This window comes from Zingiber officinale, chromosome 5A (genome assembly GCF_018446385.1).
Source record: "Zingiber officinale cultivar Zhangliang chromosome 5A, Zo_v1.1, whole genome shotgun sequence".
NCBI lineage: Eukaryota > Viridiplantae > Streptophyta > Magnoliopsida > Zingiberales > Zingiberaceae > Zingiber > Zingiber officinale.
Genome location: NC_055994.1, coordinates 5,075,594 through 5,101,347, shown reverse-complemented (window position 1 = coordinate 5,101,347; position 25,754 = coordinate 5,075,594). Strand labels below are relative to the sequence as shown.

Here is a 25,754-nt window from a genome sequence, read left to right as displayed (position 1 = left end):
GTCAAACGGGCATGCGACAGTGGACGTTTTCATTTCGGCGGCCGGTCGATGTGTCAAATTGTGGTGCCTTTGACAGGATAAGCAAGTGGCCACCGCTTGGCTCGCGTCTTCTTGGAGCGTCGACCAAAAATATCCTGCCAGAATAATCTTCCTTGCCAGTGATCGTCCGCCCGGATGTCCCCCGCAAGAACCTTGATGCACTTCTTGAAGGATGTATTCAGCATCTTCAACGCCCACGCACTTGAGCAGAGGACGCGAGACTGCCTTTTTATATAACTGCTCGCCCACTAATGTGAATCGAGCGGCTCGCTTCCATAAAGTTCGATCGGTCTCCTGGCTCCCCGACTGACCCACCGATTGGAGGAACTCAATGATGGGCGTCCTCCAATCTTCCGGAAATGGTATTCCTCCCGATCGATCAACATGAGCCACTAGGGAGACCTGTTCGATTGGGCTACTGGCGACGACCGGAATAACTGCGCTGGCTCGCTTGGCCAGCTCGTCTGCTACTTGGTTCTCAGACCGGGGAATCTTCTGTATAATAACCTCCTAGAAACTCCCCTTGAGCTTTTCGAAAGCCTCCGCGTATAGCCTGAGACGCGCGCTATTGATCTCGAACATTCCGTTTAGCTGCTGGGCCGCCAACTGTGAGTCTGAGTGTAGGAGTACCTTGGTGACACCGACATGTCAAGCAGCTTGCAGACCGGCTATGAGCACTTCATACTCAGCTTCGTTGTTGGTGGCTCGGTAGTCCAGCCGAATGGATAACTGCATCCGATCTTCTCTTGGAGATATGAGTAAGATGCCAATTCCGCTTCCCTGACGAGATGATGATCCATCCACGTACACCTTCCATGCGGCTTTCGGCTCAGGATTTTGCACTTTCGTGACGAAGTCCGCCAGTGCTTGTGCTTTTATGGCCGACCGGGGTTGGCACTGTATATTAAACTCACTGAGCTCAGTAGTCCACTTGATTAGTTGACCCGATGCCTCGGGATTGAGCAGTACTCGACCCAAGGCGTTGTTGGTCATTACAATTATGGAGTGGGCCAGGAAATAAGGCCGGAGTCTTCGGGCGACAAGAATTAATGCATAAACGAGCTTTTCGAGACCAGTGTAACGCAACTCGACATCTTTTAATATGTGGCTCAAAAAGTACACTGGTTGTTGTATTCCTTCCTCTTGCCTGACTAATGCCGATCCAATCGCATACTCGATAGATGATAAATAAATCCAGAGAGGCTCTCCTACGACTGACTTGTCTAAAATGGGCAAGGAACTAAGATATTGCTTGAGTTCTTCAAAAGCCCGGTCACACACTTCGTCCCATTGGAACTTGGTTGCTCGCCGCAGAATTTTGAAGAACGGCAGGCTCCGGTCGGATGATTTGAAGATAAATCTTGACAAAGCTGTGATCCTTCCGGTCAGCCTCTGAACCTCTATTAAATTGCGAGGCGGGGGCATGTCTTGGAGTGCTTTTATCTTGCTAGGGTTCGCCTCGATCCCTCGCTCGGTGACGATGTAGCCAAGGAAACACCCACCTTTAGCGTCGAACAGACACTTAGTCGGGTTGAGTTTGATCCCGTAATGTCTCAGAGTCTGGCAAGTTTCTTCTACATCCGCACATAGGTCGATAGATTGGAGGGACTTAATGAGGATGTCGTCGACGTATACCTCAAGATTCCGCCCGATCTGCTTCCTGAACACTTTATTCATCATCCGCTGGTAAGTGGCGCCGACGTTCTTTAACCCGAACGACATGACCTTATACCAGAACATCCCGTCGGCCGTAACGAAGCTGACTTTTTCCTGGTCCTCGCGTGCGAGAGGTACCTGATGATAGCCCTGGTAGGCGTCGAGCATGCAGATCAGCTCGTACCCGACTGTCGAGTCCACCATCTGGTCGATCCACGGTAAAGGGTAGGAGTCCTTGGGGCATGCCCTGTTCAAATCCCTGAAGTCAATATAGACTCGCCATTTATTACCTGGCTTGGAGACCAGCACAACGTTGGCGAGCCAAGCGGGAAACTGAATCTCCCTGATGTGTCCGACCTCTAGTAGCTTGTCAACTTCGGCCCGGATGATCAGATCTTACTCGGCGCTGAAGTCGCGCTTCCTTTGTTTGACGGGTCGAGCGTCTGGCCGGACATGCAGCTCATGCTGCGCCATGCTTGGGTCGACTCCAGGCAACTCGTGGGTTGACTAGGCGAATATGTTATGGTTCCTTCGAAGGCAGGCAACCAGCTCCTCCTTCTGCTGGTCCGGCAAATCGGATGCTATAAAAGTAGTGGTATCCGGCCGGCTTGGGTGTATCTGTACTTCCTCCTTGTTGTCGTACGTCAGCGGGGGAGGCTTCTCTCGGATGGCATTCACCTCCAACCGAAGGTATTTCCTTGCTACTTTAGCTTCCGCCTTGACCATTTCAACGTAACAATGCCGGGTCGCCCCTTGGTCTCCTCGGACCTCGCCCGCCAGGTTCCCCACAGGGAATTTGATCTTTTGGTGATAGGTGGATACCACCGCCCGGAATTCGTTTAGGGTCGGTCGGCCCAGTATTACGTTGTACGCCGAGGGCGCATCAACCACGATGAAATTCGTGGTGCACGTCCTAACCAAAGGCTCTTCTCCGAGCGAGATGGCTAGCCTTGCCTGGCCGATCGGCAATACTTCATTGCCCGTGAAGGCATATAGTGGAGTTACCATGGGTCGGAGCTCGACCCGATCAATTTGTAATAAATCAAATGCTTGTTTAAAAATAATATTTACCGAGCTTCCCATGTCGACGAAAGTCCGGCGAACGGTGTAGTTGGCGATCACCGCCTTGATGATTAGCGCATCATCATGAGGGACCTCCACTCCTTCCAAGTCCTTGGGACCGAAACTGATCTCTGGCCCTTCTGTCTTCTCCTTGCTGCATCCCACTGCGTGAATGGATAACTGTTGAGCATGGCTCTTTCTGGCTCGGTTAGAGTCTCCTCCAGTCGGGTCGCCTGAGATCATTCCAATCTCCGCGGGAAGCGTTTCTTCTGTTTTCTTCTTCTCGCGTAGGATGTCTGTTCCGCTTGGCAGAAACTCGAGCAGGGCTCCGGTCTCGTGGGTGATGCTCCTGCCATTCGCGCGTCCTCTGACAACCGGCTCTCTGATCGGTTTTGCGTTCGGGGTGCCGATCCGGAGTGAGTGACCGGTGTCCGTATTCCCTGGGCTTGGGTTGATGAACCATGGAGTCGTCACGACATTCCCATGTGTTGTGTGTTCCTGACTGATGGAACTTACAAAACATTGGCGTCCATTTTTTGCCTTTCTTCTGCTGATTGGCCTCCAAATGCACCGCATGTGTCCTTGGTTTGGAGTACTGTGCCGCTCCTGCGGCTCGAGGTCCTCTCAGGGGCTGATGACTGCTAGGTACCTTTCGTTCGGATGGCACATGGGGCTCGGCGGGCGCTTCTTTTCTGCGGGCCGCCTGTGCTTCCTCCACATTGATATACTCTGTGGCCTTTTTTTTGTAGATGAGCGAAATCCCGTGGTGGTCTGCGGATGAGTGACCTAAAAAACTCGCCTTCCACAAGTCCCTTGGTGAAAGCATTCACCAGTACGTCCGAGGAGACTGTGGGTATATCCATCGCGACTTGGTTGAAACGTTGGATATAGGCCCTGAGCGTTTCTCGCTGGCCTTGCTTCAGAGAGAACAAGTTGACACTTGTCTTCTGGTGTCGGCGGCTGCTCGCAAAATGGTGCAGGAAAGCCGCTCGAAAATCTTTAAAGCTACGGATGGACCCGCTCGGCATTCGTGTGAACCATTGCTGTGCCGGTCCCGATAAGGTTGTCAAGAAGACCCTACACTTAACCCCCATCGGTGTATTGGTGCACTGTAGCCGCATTGTCGAACTTGGCCAAGTGATCGTCTGGATCGGTGCTCCCATTATATTCTCCGATTGCCAACGGAGTGTAGTGTCGAGGTAGGGGATCCTCCATGATTCCTCTTGAGAATTGATCATTGATCCTCTCAGGTGAATCCTCCCCCTGCGGCGCTTTTCCCTTCCTAGCATCCCTTTCAGGTGCCTCATCTGACGAGGAGCCCCTGTCCCGGCGGGCTCGACCTCCTTCCTCCGAGGGTGTCCGGAACAACGCTCGGTGAAAGGGGATTGGCGCGTTGGGCGCCGGTCCGAACGTGTCTGACTTTTTACGGATTTCCTGATCGGCTACGGGTTCAGCTTCGTGACCCGGGTCTCCAGGCTAGCCAGATCCTGAGACAGCTAGCTCCTATGTTGGGTGTTTGGCCAACACTCGTTGCTGCTGCTCCATCGCCCTTGCCACTCCGGCTTGGATCAGCTTTTCCAATTCTTCTGTCGTCAGCGTTACAATCGTAGGTCGTCCGGCTTCTTCCATCTTCTTCTTTCGGGTTCAGGTTGAAGTTCCCATAGACGACGCCAATTTGATCATGCCCTAAAGATGAATAGATGACCACCAGGGAACAACGCTGAGGTGGCTCTTCGTCTACATTGATGCCCCCTCGCTCCTGCAACCACAAGTCGTTAGTGCCAAATCGGGAGGGGGTTCCCGGCGACGGCCCTCCGACACTCAAGTCACAAACCGGTAAGTGAAGAGAATAGAGGAAGCAAAGAAGTGAATGGTGGTGCCAAAAGACGTATGTGCGTACCTCCGCGGATGGCTCCTTCCCTCCTTATATAGAGCTTCGACGGGCTGACTATACGCTTCCTGGGCGGATGCGCATCCCCAAACTTTCCCCAAAAGCTAACATCGAGAAAGGATCCCTGACATCTTACCATAACGGAGAGAACGCATCTCTGTCAAGGTGGCAGAATCTTTTTCCGTACGATTTTCTGTCCATCCGCACCCTCAGCCAGCGGTATCGACTCCCAAAAGGATGTTGACACATATCCCCCATCTTAGTTGTCTGTTGTTAGTCTGATTGGACTTCCCTTGATCGATCCGGTCGGCCAACTCTTTGACCTCCTACAAGTATATCTAGATCGATCGGCGTGAGTGCCCTTGGTCTCGGGGCGTTGTAGGCTCAGCCAACCCTCTTCTTCTTCCGGCCGATCGGGTTGTAGGCTTGGCCCACCTTCTCTGAACTCTTCCGGCCGATCGGGTTGTGGGGAATTCGGCTCGGCTAGTCTCTTAGCTGACCCCCTCTTGACTTTGACGACCACCCAAGCATTGAACTTCCTTGGAGGTGGGCCCTCCTGGGTTATCACCGGATCAGCGACCACACATAGTAACCTGAATGAGTCTAGGGCTAATTATTGGTGAGGAACATAAAAGTAGCAAGAGATTTCTGAAAAGAAGGGTTGCAACAGAAAGAGAAGATTGGCTAGAGAATGATCTCTAAAAGGGGTAATGTAGTCGCCGGGTGGAAGATTAGGACGATCGTTTGCTGAACCTAAGATGATATGATGGTCGACATGGAGCTCATAGGTGAGGCGTATCTGCTCGACCTCTCCTCCATTAAAATTCAAGGCGCTTGAGTTATGCCATAAATAGGGGATGGGGCGGGGGGAGCAGTGGCCACGACAAACGAGAAGAGGAAACAAAGGAGGAAAGACTTACAATGACGAGAGGAAACCCTAAACAAGCATAGGCGACAGTGAGAAAGGTCGAAGAAGAAGTCACGAAATGATAATAAAAAATAGGGTTCGAAGGGAATACTCAAAGGCTTAAAAACTTTAGCAATGCTCCACCAAAGCCTTCCGATCATGGGAAGTAGGAGAGGGAGGAGGAATCAGGGCCATTAAATTAAAAATGAATACTTGTCGGATCAAACCCAAACAGTGACTTGTCGTTCAGATTTTTTTTCATAGACGTGCACCACGTGGCGGAGAGATGCAACCCACATTTACTAGGGATGGAAGACGATAATCGTTATTATGGTAAAAGAAACGTGTTTACCGCACTATAGTATTAATTTTAGGTAATGTACCTTGTTTTCGAGGTACGAGTATGGAGGTTGGGGGATGATGTCCACTCGAACCGAGCGTCTGACCGGGGACTGAAAATACAAAAAATAGATGACTCTAGTCAGTCGAGTTTGCAGTCTCCTTCAACTAGATTTGAAAGAAAGGCTTGTGATACGACAAATAAGGTGGGCCCCTAAAGTTGGTGATGAATTCAAGAAGGTTAGTTGATGTGGCGATCAAAATCAAAAAGGGGTCAACAATTAGGGTTAGCACAACCTCAAAGCTCAACCGAGCAATTCAATTGATCAGACCATTTGTCCAAGTAGCTACCGAGTCCTCTTGGTTCGATTGGAACCTGGGTCCTCTTGGTCCGATCGGATCTTCTAGACATACTACTCGACAACGTTCTTTGCCCGACCGGATACCAAGTCCTCAAGGTATCTAACCTTCGGAAGCCGATCAAACTCGTTCAAGAGCAATGTCCGATTGAACAGTGGATAGGACTTGTCCAGCCCACCGTTGAAGTGTTACAATTAAATATTTAATAGTCCCTTAGCCCAACGTTCTGATAATTCTTTTCAGCGTTTCTTGTAACCGTTGTTAGAGAATCTAAGGAATATTCCACGTACTGTCTTTATGGTGGAAGCTTCCACCCTACAAGCTCAGAGACGATGGGTTCAATTAAGGATCCTATTTTGGTAAGGCATTTATATTCATGCAAAGATGAAAAACAAGTCGATTCGAGCCGAGCCTAAAATAAACCAAGCTGTTAAAATGATTGTTTAACTTTGACTTGGTTTCTTTTTTATGAACTTGAGCTTATTTTGAATTTAGTTTATTTAGATATTATCAAACTCTCAATTCAAGTTCTTTTAATTATATGAAATGTTTATATTTTAAGCTTGTTTGATTAGTTATTGATCTTTATAATATAAATTTATTAGTTCATTTTGAAAGTTTTCCTTTATTCATTTAACAAGTTGATAAGAGTTTTATTTATGAACATGGTTCACCAATGTTTTTCAAGGACATGGATATGTTCATCAACATTATTCACGAAAGTACGTGTGTTCAAGCTTGTTGGTTTAGTTAATCGAGTTGTTAAATCTTGTTTATTTAGATAATTTTGTGTATATTGAACAAATATAAATAAATTTTTATCAAGTCAAGCATCCAGTTTATTCACTAACGTTTGATTTATTTATAACCCTAATCTTCTGAATTAATAAGGATAAATTGAATATTTTATATCAACTAAAAGAAATATGTCCGTGAAACAAAGCATCTGTGTGAAATTCTGTTTTCTATCCACATGGTTCACTTTTGACCGTTTGAAACATATTAAAAATTATTTTTTAATAATATTTAGTTTGTTTTATTTTTTTTTTTGGAAAAAACTCTTCGGTGACTATAATATCGAAATCATGAAGCATGTTTACCCCTTTCAAAAGTTTCCCTCCTCTAAATGTTTATTCTAATCATTTAAAAATTTAATGTTCTAAATTTATGCTATCAAATTCACATATTAGGCATGAATACAATAAGGAGAATTTTAAAATTATGTTAATTTTAATTTGAAATGATTTAGAGTTTTTTAAATTCATTTGTCAGTTTCATCCATTGATTACAGTGAATTATAACGATAAAATTTATCATATGTTTTTCATATGTCCTAATATAATAATACTTACTAATTAACATCATCAATAAATTCTTAGAACTCTTCTTATTCAAAAAGTATCAAACTTTCAAATTGTTGAATAATGTAAGAGTCCATCAATTGTTGAATAATGTAAGAGTCCATCAATCAGTTTCATAATTGATAGACCTAGAGTATTCCTTTATCATTTTAAACTAAAATCAATGTCCTCCTAATGTATTCATATCTGCTTAGATCTGAATTTGACAATATAAATTGAGAGCAGTTAATTTTTAAATGAGTAAACAAAATTTTAGGGATGATAGAGAAATTTTTAAGAGTTGTAAAATAACTAGGGGTATAATGAGAATATCTTGTGTGCTTTCGATATTATGTAAGTTAAGCGGAAGAAATTAAAATTTTCAAAATCTACATGTGCTTCCAAAAATCTAAATTAAATGACCTCTGCGCCTTGGAAACTTACTATTTTTTCACTGTTTGAGGAATTTATGTTCCCTTGTAAGGATGGATTGAAAAAACTAAAGAAAGTTTAAATTTTTCAATGGGAAAGTCTTCAGCCCTTTTTTCATGAGGGAGGATGAATTACTCATCCTTTTGGATGTTTACTTGTAATCAAATAATGGATGGAGGGATTTATGAATCCATTTGCATATCACTTTATTAGGGTTTTTTTGTCCACTCGAAATCGGACGGAAAACCCTTCTAACTTTGCTTGTTGTGTGTGCTGCGACACTTGCCTCACCATCGATGACTCCATTCAAGCGTCCGACCGAAAGTGGCAACGACGCTCCTCTTGGTTCTCAATCTGCAGTTGCGTGTCTTTCAATTTGTGCCCACTTGATAGTCGTCGTCTTGTTAGTCAATTCATTATATGAATTTGAATCCGCATATATTAGTGGACTCTAATTCTTTTATTATTTCGATCAAAGAATTATTGATAGCCCCACCCATCAGTTTTGATCATTAGTTGTTCAGTCTTTTATATCTTTTATATTTTATAATTTAAGTATCCAATTTTTCAAATCGATTAATTCTAGAGGTGATATATTCGATCTTATAAAAATTTTTTATCAATTATCGGGATAAATCGGAAAGTATTCATGGAGGTCCGTTCAAGTGGTTAACATTTTTAAGTTTGTTGTTCTATTAGAGAAAAATCTTTATATGTGTCGTAATGCTTTAGACGCCTGATTAACCACTTAGAGAAACTAATTATTGCATCTAGTCTGGGGACAGTTGATTAATTTCTTATAGTTGTTGCATGTAATCAAACTAAAATTCAAATGTGAATGTATAAAATATAATCCAGTAGACGTCCATGTAGAATTCTAGAGAAGAATTTATCGTGCTGGTTGTATGATGTATTGCAAAAATAAATGTATAAAAGATGAAAATAATTTCCATTGATTAAAAAAACCTAAGTTAACAATAAACTTTTTATTTGAAAATAAAATTTGGTTTTTAATATGAGTTCTCTCCTCTACAAAAGGAATTTCTCCAAACAGATTTTAAAAATTATCCATCTTATAAATTTGACAGTAACGAGTCAAGTTTTATGGCATAGAAATTTAGATACGGTAATCGAATCGAGCTAAGTTAAGTCTAAATAAATCAAACAATTAAAATAATTGTTCCCAATCTGCACAGTTCTAAACATGATCTTGTCGGGTTTCATTTTCCCGTTGCAACCCTGCAACGGCTTGGGAGACACCCATCCCAGTTACACAAGCATGCCGATGGATACAATTAGCAAGCAATCCATATAAAAAGGTAAAGCTGCCAGAACTTACTGTAAACAGTTGTCGAGAAAACCTATTTGCTAAATCCAGCACAAGGTAGTCTAGCACCTTATCTGCCGCATCCTTCCAGGCCTCTGCTAAAAATCCCTTTAGTCGCACCTACCCACAAAACGGTGGGGGACTTGGGACTAGAGGACGTTGCAATACTTTAAGGGAAGACACGTTAAAGCCCAAGGAAAGCAAAAGATAGTTTTTAGTCAGGCAGGACGAAGGTGAGAGAGGATCCGCGCACGGGATGATTGATGAAGGCTTGGGGGCACAGAAGTAGCGGGTGAGTCGCTCGCCAGGGAAGTCACTCCCCCTTGTGGTCATCCCGAGGAACCCAGAAGCAAAGCAGTGTGGCCAAGCGAAGCAGAAGTACTCTTTTGGGTAGGAATAGATACCCAAGTTAAAGGACGGGTTGAAGAAGGCCACTTAGGCAATGATTAGACTGATGGAGTGACACGACGCCTTTTCCGTTGAACCCGTAATGGCTGCTCGAGGCCCACGGAAGGAGCCGCCTTTGGAGGGGCAAGAGGCTTGGCAATTTTTCTATCCACGCTGGTGCCACCTCACTACCGCTTGCTTGAGGACAAGGTGCTTCTCCTGAAGGGCTGACCGGTTGCTCCTCTCTATTAGCCAAAATGGCCTGCCCCTGTAGGCAGATTATATCCTTCTTTAGCTTTGACGAGGCGAGGGCGTGAGTTTTAAACACGATGTATTCTGCAAGGAAAGGGAAAACCTCAGTCAGTGGGGAGATAGAAGTTCAGTTGTTTGACCTTACCAAAGGGAGCTGGCAGGACGGTGTCGACTGGACTAAGCCCAAATACATAGAAAAGGCATTTGCAAAGTAAGGCGGGTAGGATGAACTGCACGTCTGTTAAGTTCTCCGAAGCAGCAGCATAAGCGGGCTCGTGATGATGGTCCCCTAATTTAGAAGAAGAAGGTAGATATGATCGCCACTCGGTCGACCAAATTACCACCGAGGTGCTTGAATAAAGAAAAAGTAGGATTTCTAGCCCTTATTAGAGGAAGGAATGTTCTTAAAGAACATGGACTTGGGTCAGGAATGAATCATGAAAAACCGGAATTCCAATATTTTGAGGTTGCAGAAGTGATAAAAAAGATGGGGAGATAAGGAGATATTCTATAGGCGGTAGATGATCACCATTCCGCACATAATACAAAAAGGCATTAGGTGCAAATTTAGAATGAGGAATATGAAAATACTGACTTAGGTCAGAAAAAATGAGGGAATGGGAAATCGAAAACCAGCATGAAGCCGATCCTTAAAGAAAGTGATGAAATCAAGGGGAGGATGATAAGGGTTGTCTTGAGGACTAGGAATGCGAAGACAGTTTAGGATCTCCAAGTTCAACTTGGTCGATGCAAGTTCATTGTTATCAATTAGAACAGAAGGTGGCATTCTAGGGGGTGAGAGTTTCTTGTGCTATAAATGGGGAGGTCCTCCCCGTTGGTTAGGTATGTGCACGCATATGCATCTTCTTCATTTCTACAATTTGCTGGGTTCTCAGTGTGACTTGAGCATCGGAGACCCTTCGCCAAGGACCTCTTCCCTAGTTTTGGGTGCTAGCGTTCCCGTGTGATTAGTCTATGGTGCGTGCAGGTCCTCTAGCCATCAACGTTCTCACCTCGTCGCCAGCACCCCCATCCGACTCAGCTTCCATATAGGATCAATCGACTACAACCCCACCCTTTCGTTCCAGCCCATGCTGTTGCTGGGCATCACCATCGGCATCGACCTCATCGTGTCTTCCCCTACTGGCTCATCATCGTGCTCATCCTCATCCTCTTCATAGGTTCTTCCTCAAGATCAATGTTCAGGGGCGTTCAGATGTGGAAGCAAGAAAGTCTCCTCAATGCGGGCCATTGAGCTACTGAAAGTGATCTAAGTTATTTAGCTACCCTCTTCACATCTTAGTGCAAAGCTAAGACAATCCAAGGAGATGATGATCAGTGCTTTGAATTTGTTTGGATTGCTTAATTTGGAAGGGATACATTGCTAGGTCTAAAAATGGTAAAGACAAATCATGGAAATTTGGCTCGTCTTGAATGTATATCCTCTATCACCGACATATTCTAATACCAAATATTTTTTTGTCGCATCATTATTTTAGATGCTATGAGAGGTGATATAAAAGAGGTTATTTCCGTTGGCGAGATATGTTCACATTTTTACTTACATACGTATCTATTGTTCACCTTCTCCACTTTTTCCTCGACCACCTCACTGACTTGATCGTCGAATGACAGAGCCACCTATCCAGCTCGCCATCTCCGCCGCCTTCAGACAGAATCAACTTTGGCGGTGTTTGTGGGAACTTCGCCTGAATCTGAAGCGCGGAGATAGAAGAAGTTGGATGACTTACCACGGTTACGTTGACGCAAGAGGATTTTGAATTGTTGATAACTCCCCGAGCGCAAAAATTGGTACAACAACAACAAGCAGCAATCGGCGATACTTTACCGCATGATCCTGCTGCGTCGATAACGGGCCCATACACTAAACAAGGAACTAGAGTAGAAGGCCCAATCGGGAACCAGCTAATTCCTCCAACGGCTGGCTTCGTGCAATAACCTACTTTACCAATAAACCTCCTGCCTATTCAACAAATCATTAATAAAACTATTATCAAAATATTAAATAAAAAAATAAAATAAATAAATAAATTTAAATTATGATAGTTTAATAATTGATCAAACAAGTAAAAATTTTAAATAATCAAATAAGTTTAAATTTAGAGTTCGATAATATCTAAAAGATCAAGTTCAAATCAAACTTAAATTGAGAAGTTTAAGATATGCTTAAATTGAGAAGACAAGAATATCTAAAGGAATGAAAGCTTAAACCAAATTTGAATCAACTAATAAAAAATAAAATAAACTTCAAAATAACTTTCACACGCTAAAACTTAACTTATTTATACTTGAACACACTAAAACCTAACTCGCCTTATTTACGGCCTAAGTCCAATATACTCTAGAAATGCTTAAGTTAACAAGTAATACTCTAGATATGTTTTTCTATCAACTAGAATGGAACCAACAAAGGCCAATTCCCATATCTATACTCCCGACGTGAAATATGCAAGGTTGCAAAACAAAATCGATTTTAATTAGACTGGCTCAATTTAATATAATTTCTGTAATGCTAATCTTGATATTTAAATTATATTTGGTTAGTGCATCAAACCCATACTATAGTGTAACGCAAGGGCAACACACATAAGGATAGCAGTAGCAAACTAGTGTGGTAAACCCTCTCCCAATAAAAAAATTAATTTAACATCATAATAGACCGATGGCTCACATATCAAATATTAAATTAATAAGAATATATACTACACTTGATTTTAGCCAAAAGACTGAGAAAGATATAAATTGGGAAGTTACATCCTACCGTCTTTTAAAGATCCAAATAGCGCCCGAAGCGCATAATTCAGCGACGTGGGACTAAAGTTCCATGCTCTTCACCCTCTTTAGTATAGTCTCATGTCATAACGTGTTTTACGGAACTAGGGGTTACTCGCAGCCATCCTTATCCTCAACTGCCCATCTCTCCGCCGAAGCCCGCTGTCGATATAGCCGCTAGATTTGTTGGGATCACACTTTCCAATTTATACAAGAGGGAAAGGCTCTTGGTGGCAGCATCTGTGTATTGTCAAGACAAGAATATCTAAAGGAATGAAAGCTTAAACCAAATTTGAATCAACTAATAAAAAATAAAATAAACTTCAAAATAACTTTCGCACGCTAAAACTTAACTTATTTATACTTGAACACACTAAAATCAAACTCGCCTTATTTACGGTCTAAGTTCAATATACTCTAGAAATGCTTAAGTTCATGAGTAATACTCTAGATATGTTTTTCTATCAACCAGAATGGAACCAACAAAGGCCAATTCCCATATCTAAACTCTCGACGTGAAATATGCAAGGTTGCAAAACAAAATCGATTTTAATTAGACTGGCTCAGTTTAATATAATTTTTGTAATGCTAATCATGATATTTAAATTATATTTGGTTAGTGCATCAACCGATGACTCACATATCAAATATTAAATTAATAAGAACATATACTACACTTGATTTTAGCCAAAAGGTTGTGAAAATATATAAATTGGATAGTTACATACTACCTTCTTTTAAGAGATCCAAATCGCGCCCGAAATGCTTAATTCAACGACGTGGGACTAAAGTTCCATGCTCTTCACCCTCTTTAGTATAGTCTCATGTCATAACGTGTTTTACGGAACAGGGGGTTACTCGGAGTCATCCTTATCTTCAACTGCCCATCTCTCCCTCCGCCATCTCTCTACCAAAGCTCTATGTCGATATAGCGACTTCATTTGTTGACATCCATGTATTAGCAAGGTATCTAATGATTTTTAAAGAAGCAAAACATAAGACTTAAATTAAGAACTAACTCAATTTAATATAACTTTTATAAAGGTAATTTTGTTTATTTAAATTATATTTGGTCGAGTGCGCCAGCCTATGCAATAGTGCAACACAAAGGCGACACGCAAGGATTCCAATAGCAAGCTATTATGATGAACCCTCTCCCCATAAAAAATTAATTTAATATCATAGTGGACCAATGGCCCACGTATCAGATATTAAACTGATAAGAACAGATACTACACTTGATCTTAGCCAAAAGGCCGAGAAAGGTATGAATTGAACGACACAATCTTTCCTTGCTTTAAAGTTCTCAGTCTCATTGGAAGAGGTTGATTTAGCGACATGGGACTAAAGTTTCATTGTTCTTCATTTATCAGACCTCACCTCCTCTCCGCCTCTTGTTTCAGGTTTAAGTTCAGAACGAACGAGTACTCTCTTTCTCTTTCCTAAACAACGATCAAATCAAAAGGGGAGTGAGGGTGACGAGCACCCGACCGAGTCCGAACCTTGTGTTTAGTAGTTCCACAATAGGGAGACTCACCTTGTACGCGAGAGGATAGAACAAGTGCCGGAGCGAATGCGAGAGGGACGAGTCAAAACCCCGTCCCACGTCGCGAGGCAGTAAGCACTTGGCTCCTCCCCTTCTCGGCTGAAGCTCTCTGTCGATTTAGCGGCTCGGTTTGCCCTCTTCTCCGTGGCAGCCACCTTCCTCTCCATCTCCATCTGTTCGCCGTCGACGCCCCTCTCCTCGGTTCATCTGTTCTCCGCCCTGCCCGCAGAAGCTCCCCGATCCGTTGCATTTGCAGCTTATCCTCCTTTTCTCCTCACTTGCGCTTGCGCTCCCACGGAGAACGGGAGAAGGCATCCCCAACGCTCCCCGTTCCACTGCCGCTCAAGACGGAACCTATTTGCTATTTGCTATTTGCTATTTGCTATTTGGGTGCCGAGGTCGACCCCGCCCGATTCCAAGTTCGGTCACAAGCTCACAGTCGATCCCAGCGCCTACCACGGAGTGGAGTCCACCGTCGAGAGGGTAAGCAACTGCGCTTCCATTCCATTCCTCCTTTATTCATCATCCTTGTGGTTTGGGAATTCGTTGCTTTGATCTCCATACTTACCACTATTCCCTTTTCCTGAACCACCAAGTCTTTACTTTACTGTGAGAATAAAATTTACATTTGTAGATGATCTAGTTGATGGGATCACAAGCATACTTGTGTTAGGAAATGAAGTAAAATATCAAATCTGGTTTCGGTTCCTCATCCTCACCAAGTTGATGGGATCACAAGCTAATTAAGTTTAAGTTTAAACATGCTACGCATTTGCAATTTACAGAAAGATTAGTTTGGATTTCTTTTGACATGTATTTCGAGCCTGCTTTAAACATGCTAAGTTGCGGTGATAATTTATCATTTCTGCAGATGTTTATCTTGCTTGAACAGTGATGCTGATTTTTGGTAGGGGTTTATGTGGTCGACTGTTCATCAGCAATCTAACCCCTAACACGCCTTCTCATGTTGATCGTGCTTTAAAGGGATCTTCTCTGTTTGGGATGTTTGCCTTAAACGTACTAATAATCTTCAAGAGATAAATAAAATAAAATAAAATAAAAAGAAAAAGCTACAGTAAACTCTGGAATTTATCTTTTTCAAATGCTCCAACTCTGCACCAAATTTCTGCTTCAAAACAATTTTTCTGAACTTAATTACTGGTAATTGTGTCTCTTAACTGAATCAATAATGAGGTTCCAGTATCTTTTTCCAAACTAGCAATCTGTATTACTCCACATCCTACGAACAAGAAAATCATTTTACTCTCCTGAGTTGTGTTCCAATTGGCCTACGTGCAACGACAGCGTTGGAATTGCTAACAAATCCTTTTCTACAAACAAAATGATGAGTCTTTTGTTCCATATAGGAGAGGCCAAAGTGGATGCAGATTAGCTCACTTGACGAGTTAAAAACAAAGGTGGGCACGTCATTGTCATGATTCTCCTGGTCCAGATGTTTGAAAGTCGCAAAATGGTGGCAATACCTGCTAGGATGGATTTTCTATTGATACGGCGAATATGCTGGGGCCCTGAAGTTGGGGACGAAATTAAGAAGGCTAGATAATGTGGCGGTCAAAATCAAAGAAGGTTCAACAATCAGGGTTCGCACGGTCGTCGAGCTCGACCGAGCACTTCAGCCGATCGGACCTTTTGTCCGAGCGGCTCCCGAGTCCTCCTGGCTCGATTGGAACCTGAGTCCTCTTGGTCCGATTGGATCTTCTAGACATACTACTCGATTGGGCTCTTTGTCCGACCCGATGCCGAGTCCTCAAGGTACCTAACCTTCGGTAGTCGATCGGACCCGCTCAAGAGCGATGTCCGATCGAACAGCAGATATGACTCGTCCGGCTCACTGTTGAAGTGTTACAATTAATAACCCCTCAGCAGATATTTGTTTTTGGTATTTTATGTAAACGTTGTTAGAGAATCAAAGAAATATTTTCTATGTTGTTCGTACTGTGGAAGTTTCCACCCTACAAGCTCAGAGATGATCGGCTCAATTTAGAAAAGACTGTAGATTGGCAGAATGGTTGATCCTATTTTAGTAAGACATTGATATTCCTACAGAGATGAAGAATGGGATTATATAAGGGGTCTCCTCCTCAAGGCGTAGGTAGGCTTTGCTCTGAAAATTCACTATTTATAATCACTGTCCTTCACTCATTTCTTTAGCACCTTCTCTAACTTGAGCGTTAGAGTGCTTGCACCGAAGAGCCTTCCCTGGCCAATCACTGAAGTCGCTTCCTTCTTTGTTCTTCTTTGACACACAGGTTCGCTCGTAGCACCAACTTTCTCTTGAGGGGATGTACCCGCTCGGGATCCTCATAAGGGAAAGGCTTCGGTTGCCAGTAACTCTCTCGATCAGGTAAGTGTGTCGTTCTGACTGGAAATCTTAGAAGACAAATTACCGAGCCTTTTTTCAACCCTTGGCGATTGGATAATATGGAGGACGATTGACTCGGAGGACCACCTGCTCAAGTTTGAAAATGCAATCATCCTCCATCAATACATGGATAGTGTCAAGCGTCGAGTGTTCTTAACTACCCTCTCTGGCTTCGCACAGAGATGGTTTAACCGACTCCTAGCGGACTCCATCTACAACTTCAAGGATTTTCAAAAGTCTTTTCTGCACCACTTTGCTAGTAGTCACTGATATTACAAAACCACATTAAGTTTATTCTCCCTCAAGCAAGGGCCCAAGGAGGCATTGAAGGCATACATTAAGCGATTCAACCAAGTAGCCATGGGCGCCCCTTCAGCTACTCCGGAAATTCTGGTGAGTACTTTCTCCCTAGAACTCACAGTTGAGGTCTTCTTCTGAGCCCTGATCAAGAAGCCCCTAGGGATTTTGATCATATGCTAGGAAGGGCAACAAAGTTTATCAATGTGAAGTAGGCACAATCCGCTCAGTAGAAAGAGGTGGTCACGCTTGCTCCTCTCTATACCTCAGAGCATCGAGCCCCTCTCCCTACTCCTACACACAAAGGACCCAGATCGGGCCCCAGTCGCATCTCTCGAGTAGAGGCCAAACATGTTCAAGAATATGGAGGTCGTTTGGACCCCGTTCATTTAGCCCCGCCAATGGGTCCAACCTTTCTGCACTTACTACCAGTTGGGAACACTTAGGAGTGTTGTAAGTACAATCAAGGGATGTGCCGTATGGCCAACCAAGAGTTCCGGCAGTGATCGTCGTCTCCAAACAACCAGCTAATCAACCATCGAACTAACCATCTAGAAGAGGCCCTCAAAACGTTGACCAACCTCGGTTAGTGCTCCAACTGTTGGTTGCTTCTCGGAATACCGTTCTAGTTCCTCTGTACAAAATTTGTGCAAGCATAGAACTATCCTAGCTACCCATGTGCTCTACTGAAGTTAAATTTGGATTGCAAATGATACTTAACATTATTAATCCAAATTGTCCTTCAGAAGTTAAATTTGGATTGGAAACGATACTTAATATTTTTACTCCAAGTTTGACCGATGTGATCTTCCTAAGTTAAATCATATTACAGAAGTTAATTAAATATCTATTTCGAAGATCGGTTTCCAGGTTAAACATGGCGAGGCACTAGGCCTTCTTAGGTATGGGATCATCCACCACTTCCTAGACAAAATCTTTCAAAGAAATTAGATATTTAACTTCTTATAGTAAACTAAGTTTAACTACAGAGACCTCAATAGAAGCACAATATTGAAACATGAAATCAAACAATAAAAATCGATAACAAAACGATAATCTAAAATCGATAACATCTTGTGTTTGATTTTTCAAGATCTATACAAAAAGATGAACTAGTCATGATGCGGAAACAAAAACTAGTTATACCTTTTGTAGCTTATAGACCTCTTGATCTTCTATTGTATTCCTCTCCTTCTCTTGGACGTCGTGTGTGCGACGATCTTCCAAAATGAAATCCACACAAGGCTTCTTCCTCCTCCCAAGCTTTCAGCCACCAAAAGGATGTCACAAGTAGAGAGCTTCCTTTCTCTCCTTCTTCACCTCCAAGAATCCGACCACCAATTGGAACTCCAAGTTAGGTGCCGTCGGCCACAAGGAAAAAGAAGAAAGGAAGAAGATGATGAAGAGGGTCGGCCACCAAGGAAGAGAAGAGGAAAATAGAAAATGTGTTGTGTAACCATAAGGCACCATCTCCCCTTCTTTTATAATCCTTGGGAAAGTAAAAAAGGAAAGTTTTAAAATAAAAACTTCCTTTAATCCCTTATCATGGTCGGCTACATCATGTCCATCAAATAAGGAAAGATTTTAAACAAAAATTAAAATATCCCTTTTGTGAATAGCAATAAAAGGAATGTTTTATAAAATTAAAATCTTCTCTTTTAAATCCTTTTGTGGATGTCTATAAAAAAAAAGATTTAAAATAAAACTCCTTTTATATCATGGTTACAAAAAAGGAAAGTTTAAAAATAAAATCTTTCTTTTAATCATTATAGATAATTACAAATAAGGAAAGAGTTCAAATCTCGCTATAAAAGAAAAATTTTTAAATTTTAAAACTCTCTTTTAAAACCATGTGGAAGACATCATAAAAGGAAAGTTTTTAACAAAATAAAAAACTCCCTTTTATTTCTTTTTTTGACCAATCTGAAAAAGGAAAGTTTTATAATTAAAATCTTCTTTTTAAATTCTTTTTATGAATCTCTATATAAAAGGAAAGATTTTACAAAAAATAAAACTACCTTCTCTATGTGAATGTGGTCGGCCCCTTGCTTGGGCACCAAGCAAGGATTGGCCGGCCCTAGCTTGGGCTCCAAACTTAGCTTGGCCGGCCCCTTGCTTGGTGTCCATGTAAGGCTTGGTCGGCCCTAGCTTGGGCTTTAAGAAGCTAGACTTTGGGTGGATATAAGGCTTTATATAAGATGCTACAATAGGGACCTAGAGGAGGAATTGACTTTGGTCTCCCGATGAGTTTTAGCTTCCTGTGTTCGCCCCGAACACCCAACTCAAATTCATCAATAATAACTCATACCACTAAAGAGTTATTATTGTACTACCGTACCAATCCCAAATTACAATATGGGCTATTTCTTATCATGAGTGCATTAGTCTCCCTGTGTTTAAGATATTGAATGCCCACTAATTAAATGAGTTACTGACAACTCAATTAATATTTAGCTCCAAGAGTAGTACCACTCAACCTTATTGTCATGTCAGACTAAGTCCACTTGCAAGGTTTACATGACAACCCTTATGAGTTCCTCAAGGGGACATCATCAACCTATATCACTAGGACACAGTTTCATTCTATATTCAACAACACACCATATAAATAATATCATTTCTCAACTTATCGGGCCTATTGATTTAACGAACTAAATCTCACCCATTGATAAATTAAAGAAATAAATATTAAGTATACGTGTTTGTTATTATATCATGATTAAGAGTACGCACTTCCACAATAATAGAGGTCCTGTTCTTTTTAACAGTCAGTATAAAAAGAACAACCTCAAATGGTCCTGCTCAATACACTCAGAGTGTATTAATGTAATTTTATAGTCAATATAAACTAATACCAAATTAACTACAACTATTCCAATGATTTGTCTCATTCCATCTTGGTTGTGAGCAACTATTTATAGTTTATAAAGAACTGATAACATGATCTCCTGTGTGACACCACATATCATATTACTTTCAATATAAATTAAATGAACAACTACATTTAGCATAAAAATGTAGACATTTAACCAATGTGATTCTTATTTCAAAATAAATGTTTATACAAAAAGCTAAACTTTTAGTATACATTCTAACATCAACAGTAAGAAAACATGGCCCCAACCCTCGCCGAAGTCCAACATGAGCGTCCCCTGACTCGGCAAGAAGAAAACAGCGCCAATGCTCCTTGGGGAGGCACGAGCATGATAGGCTGTGGCCCAATCGATGAAGATTCCAACTGGGCCAGAAAGTTACATGCATGTCGACTAGAGATTCACACAATCGGCTGCAGCCAAGAGTAAGCACAACGACCGGAAATCAGTTTCGTCTCAAATGACTTGGACGGGGTGGAGGTATCCCATGATGATATCTTGATCATTAAGGCTGTTATATCCAATTATAAGATACATCAGACTTTTGTTGATATAGGAAGTTTCGTTAATATCATTTTCAAGAAGGCGTTCAACCAGCTGTAGATTGAGAAGAGTGAACTTTAGACCATGACGACACCTTAGTACAGATTCATTGGCAACGAATTGCAGTTGATCGGACAAATCCGATTGAGTGTTTCTCTGGGAGAGGAGCCCCTGATGAGAACTCGGCGGTCAACCTTCATAATTGTGGATGCACACTCGGCCTATTATGGAGGATTGAAATGCGCTTGTTGGGGAGGGGGAGGGGGGGGGGGGGGGGGTAAATAACGCTCAACTTTTCATGTTTTGTTTAGAAATTGTTCGATTAGAATAACGCAGCAGAAATAAAGATAAATGAATAAACCAAACGTTAACATTTTTTTATTTTACTTGGTTTGGAGTCTGTAACGACTTCTACTCCAAGGCCCACACTCGTTGAGTGTTACTTTGGGCAATTCACTATCAATCCAGAAATTACAACTACAGAGATGAAGTACAAGAATAATTAAAGTACTATAATAAAATTTATACTGACAACTTTGGAGAGTTGGAGTTTCAAGCTTTCGGTCCTTGGAGTAGCTTTACGGCTTCGTTGGATCGTCTTTGGAGCAGCGTGCAAAAGAGCAGACAAGAATTCAAGTTTCTGTACAACCCTCTACTCGAACCAGCCATCAGCTGTGAAAGTTATCCCCAACTCCTCGGAATTGATAACCTACGTAGCTTGCATTGTTTATCCTTCCGAAGGCGCCTTCAAGCTCACGGAAGGTGCCTTTCATCCAGTCTCCAAGGCGCCTTCAGGCGCATGGAAGGTGCCTCCATGCCTCTCGGTGTGAACCTTCGGCAAAGGTGCCTGAGGAGCTTCCAGCACTATGGGAGGTGTCTTATGCACTGTTCATCCGAGAGAAACTTTTGTGTTTCGGCTCTTGCAAAACACGTTAGTGCAAATATACATCTATACCCTGCAAAATAGAATTAGTATTTAAAATATGATTAATAAAATGTTTAACAGTCTTCGTACTGTCCAGTTTTGACTTTCATATTTTTCAGAAACCTTAGGTCGAACCAATGCCTACTGTTCTATCAATGGGAAACACGTCCTCACCTACTCTCGTTAGGAGAAATTACCTTTTGCTAGACTGGTCCTCCAGATTGTTTAGATTTTTCTCAACGTCTGACACTTCAGGACTTCATGCTGAACGTATGATCCATGACCAATCTAGTCTTCTACCTGGTGTCTATGATCCCCAAGATTTTTACCTAGAGTCCTCGACGCTAGGATTTCGACTAAAGTCCTCGACCCGCCAAGACTTCTCACAGTCCCCTGGACCAGGACTTCTTTGCCTAATGCAGCTATGATTTTCCACCTGTCTAGCTTCAACTAGGACTTTCCTGCATACTCAGTCACACTTGTTACATCACACAACAGCTTAACTTTGAACCTTTTGCCATGATCAAAACTTGAGTTCGATTGTTTGGTACTTTCTACATCAACATATTATGTGACTTTAGGTCGATCAACGCTGAACGTGTTTCGAGCAGCCGAGTGGTCGTCTCAACTTTCTGTCAAAAGATCAAATTCCTAGTGGATGACCTGGTGGGTGAAGTAAGACGAGATCGGCTAGTGCCGCACAAGTGATATATCGACGTCGTCAAGACTGAAGATTGCGTAGCTCTTAAGATCCAACGAACGGAGGTCAACGCAATACATGAAGTGCCCCAGTGTTAATTTACAAAGAAAAAGAAGTGAAGATCCGTCAAGGCCGACCGGAGGCTACCAGTCAGATAGCAATCGACCTGACCCCCGAGGTCAAGATAGAACTAATCGCATGTTTAGCACGCAACAATGATGTATTCACTTAGACGCCCCAGGAGATTACTGACATATCTCTAGCTATTATGGAGCATGTGCTCCATGTCCTACCGGATGCTCGACTAGTTAAGCAAAGGAAGAGAAATTTCATAGCTGAGCGAAACAAGATTATTTGGTCAGCGGTTCAATTCCAGACTCTTGAGTCTTAGTACCGAGTTATAAGCGGTTTTCTCTATGCCCTTCGACCATCCGGTCGGAGGTTTAATTTCTGACTATCGAGCCTTAGTGCCAAGTTATAAATGGATTTCCCGATGCCTTTCGACCCGGTCGGAGGTTTAATTACAAGCACTCGATCCTTGGTGTCGAGTTATAAAGGGGTTTTCTCATGTCCTTCTATCAACTGGAGGTTCAATTCTAGACTCTCGAGCCTTGGCGTCGAGTTATAAGCGGGTTTTACTGTGCCCTTTGACCATTCAGTCGAAGGTTCAATTCTAGACTCTCTAGCCTTAGCGTTGAGTTATAAGCGGGTTTCCCCATGCCCTTCGACCATTAGATCGGAGGTTCAATTCCAAATTCTCGAGCCTTAGCGTCGAGTTACAAGTGGATTTCTTCGTACCTTTTAACTATTCGGTCGGAGGTTCAATCCAGATTCTCGAGCCTTAGCACCAAGTTATAAGTGGGTTTCTTCTTGTCCTTCCGTCAAGTTATAAGTGGATTTCCCCGTGCGTTCAATCATCTGGTCAGAGGTTCAATTCCGAGCTCTTGTGCCTTAGCGCCGAGTTATAAGCGGGTTTCCCCGTGCCCTTCGACAATCCGGTCGGAGGTTCAATTCCAAACTCTTGCGCCCTAGCGCCAAGTAATAGATGGTCCCCTATGCATCTATGGAGAGATTATGCAACTACTCGCTCAACACCACTCAGTTGCCCACTCGGCATGATTCAACTATTTTCTCGGCATGACTCAACCGACCGCTCAGCACCACTTAGCCACTCGCTCAGTACAAATTCAACCGCTTGCTCGACACAACTCAACCCTCAACTCAACCAATTGGCCGGATAAGTCGATTAAGATCGAAATGGTTGATTGCTATCTATTTATTGTTCACTTGGTCGATATTTCATCGAGGAACCTCTGGTAAGGCGACAAAGATGAGGTAAGCAAACATCTTGGAAGTTTGCATGCCCAAAAGCGTAGATAAACCACCTTATAGGCTTCAAGCCGATCAGCCTGCCCCACCTTGTAATTGGCCAACTCGTCCTTTAACGCTTCCAGCTTGGCGCCCTTGGTGTCCAAAGCTTGTTGCTTCTCCTCGAGCTGTAAATCCTTCGCGGTCAACTCGGATGTTTTGCTCGTTATCTTGAGGGAATGGATGGTCTCTACTTCTTTTAACTTTGAAGAGAGGGTTCTAGCTTCGAAATTCTTTTCGTCCAGGTCCGATATGACCCTTACTTTACGAGTGTTCTCTGGACTCAACGATTCGTAGTTGGTTTCGAAGTTTCTCCATGGACGCCTCTTGGACAATGTCCTCTCTTTCTCCTCGGTAAGGACCTGCTCGACCCATAGCAAAAGGTTATTTCGGCTCTCCAGCTCCTCCTTCATATGAGCTACTTCTCCTTGGAGTCACTTAGAGGGGGCTAGGGAGGTTCCGCAGGGACGGATATAGGATTTAGATGTGTACTGGGCTCATCATGACTTAATTGACTAGGCTAAGAATTTCATAAAAAGGTTTGAATTTATTTCGCACGATTACGTTATCATCTCGTTGTAGAAGAGAATTTCATTGTCGAACATGAAGTGAGAATGCTACGGTTAAAATCTAAATCTATTAGGTAGGTGGAGATAAAAAATATATTATTTAAATCGGAGTTTTTTTTTATTTGATTAAATTGTAATCGAATTGAATATATAGATTGATTCGGTGACTTAAAATGACTTAGCTATTTTTACCGAATATTGTTTTTTTACTGTTCTCTCTCCACACAATAGCCACTGCCACTCTCACCGCCTCATACTTATGTTTTGTTACCTTTCTTTTCTTCTTCTCTTTCCTCTGCTCTATTTTTCCTCTATGTTCTTCTTCGACAATAGCAGCAACTTCGTTTTTTGCCTTCTTCTAACCACCAAACTGCATCCTTTCCCTCTCCAGCTCTCCTCTTCTCAACAGTAGTAGCCTTATCTGCTATTTCCTCTTTCTCGAACAGTCGTTTCTCAACAACAAAAGTACAACCATCTTCCGACCGGCCGGCTAACAACTCAACAACAAGTTTCTTCCAAGTTTCCTTTAACCCAAGCGATCCGGTGGTAAGGACGGGGGACCCTCGTTGGCGGGATGTCAACGACACGTGGAGGTCAACAGTTAAGAGGGTCAATCCCAAGGTCGTACCGAGCGGACAAAGGTCGTGCTGAACGGAGTGGCAGGCCGACCGAGCATCCGGCCAACCGGACATCTGGCCAAGGGTCTCCCGGACCGGACGAAAGACAACCCGACCAAGGGTCGATTTCCGATGCTCAAGGTAAAAGAGTCTATGGGCCGGCCGGACAGGCCGCTCGGCCGAGCCACAGGACAATAAGGCGCAATTCCATCCGAGCACATGAGCAGGGCTTCCCCGCCCGGGCCGAGGTATGCGCATTCCTGGAGGTCATGATATTCGAGCGGCTGGTCTGCTTGGCCCGGGAACAGGTAAGAGCGCAAGGAGACAAAAAGGGCAGCTGGTAACTTCATCCTCGAGACACCTGTCGCCGACAAACAGCATGGTCGTCAGCCGGAGCGGACAGAGTATCGTACGGTGGAAGTTTCCGCCGTCACATCCGGGATATGCTCGGACGATTGCGGAATGACGTCAGGCATGCTTTCCTGACACAACCCTACTGAGGTATGTTTGGGGAAGCGTGCACGCATCGAGAAGCGTGCACGCATCGAGAAGCGTGCCCTCGCCTCCCAGGTGTCCTATATAAGGACCCCCAGATTTCGACGGAGGTATGCGATTCTCATCACTGTAGTCACAGTAGCGTTGCCTTGCTCTTCTTCTTCTTCACTGCCTGACTTGAGCGTCGAAGGGTCATCGTCGGGAAACCCCTCCCGACTCGGCTTCTTTGCAGGTTCGTCGGAGATCCACATCACCAGTCAAAGACAGCGGAGAGTGTCACGTCCCCAGTATCCATCGACTCAACGCTTGGATAGGATCACCAAGTAACTGATTTCAATTGTCATTTTGTTTAGAAAGAGCAACAATAGTGTTATTCTCTTCTTTCATTTAGGTTCTTTTATTTTTCCTCCAATTCACAGTAGACAGCTCTAATTCTTCTCTTCCTTTATTTTTGCTGGGTGAGCACATCAGCTATATCCACCACTGCTGAATATTGTTGAAGCCGACTGAGGCTCCTCTCATTTCTCTCTTCACTGTTTGTTGCTTGCCATTAGCTAAAGGAGAAGAAACACTAACCTCTTTTTCCTTTTTTAAACATTTACTTGCATAAGGGAATCGATTTCCTTTGACGTTGTACTTAAGCAGGGATGGAC

At 43.1% G+C, this 25,754-nt stretch overlaps 2 non-coding genes and 1 pseudogene across 2 annotated transcripts; all 3 read right to left on the bottom strand.

Moving 5' to 3' along the window:
• Positions 1–12,551: 12,551 nt before the first annotated feature.
• LOC121983673 lies at positions 12,552–12,752 on the bottom strand. Its single transcript, XR_006112691.1, has one exon. It is a non-coding gene; the product is annotated as a U2 spliceosomal RNA (small nuclear RNA).
• A 643-nt stretch (positions 12,753–13,395) lies between these two features.
• On the bottom strand, positions 13,396–13,492 carry LOC121983693 (annotated as a pseudogene).
• A 365-nt stretch (positions 13,493–13,857) lies between these two features.
• On the bottom strand, positions 13,858–14,054 carry LOC121983469. Its single transcript, XR_006112520.1, has one exon. It is a non-coding gene; the product is annotated as a U2 spliceosomal RNA (small nuclear RNA).
• Positions 14,055–25,754: the final 11,700 nt, after the last annotated feature.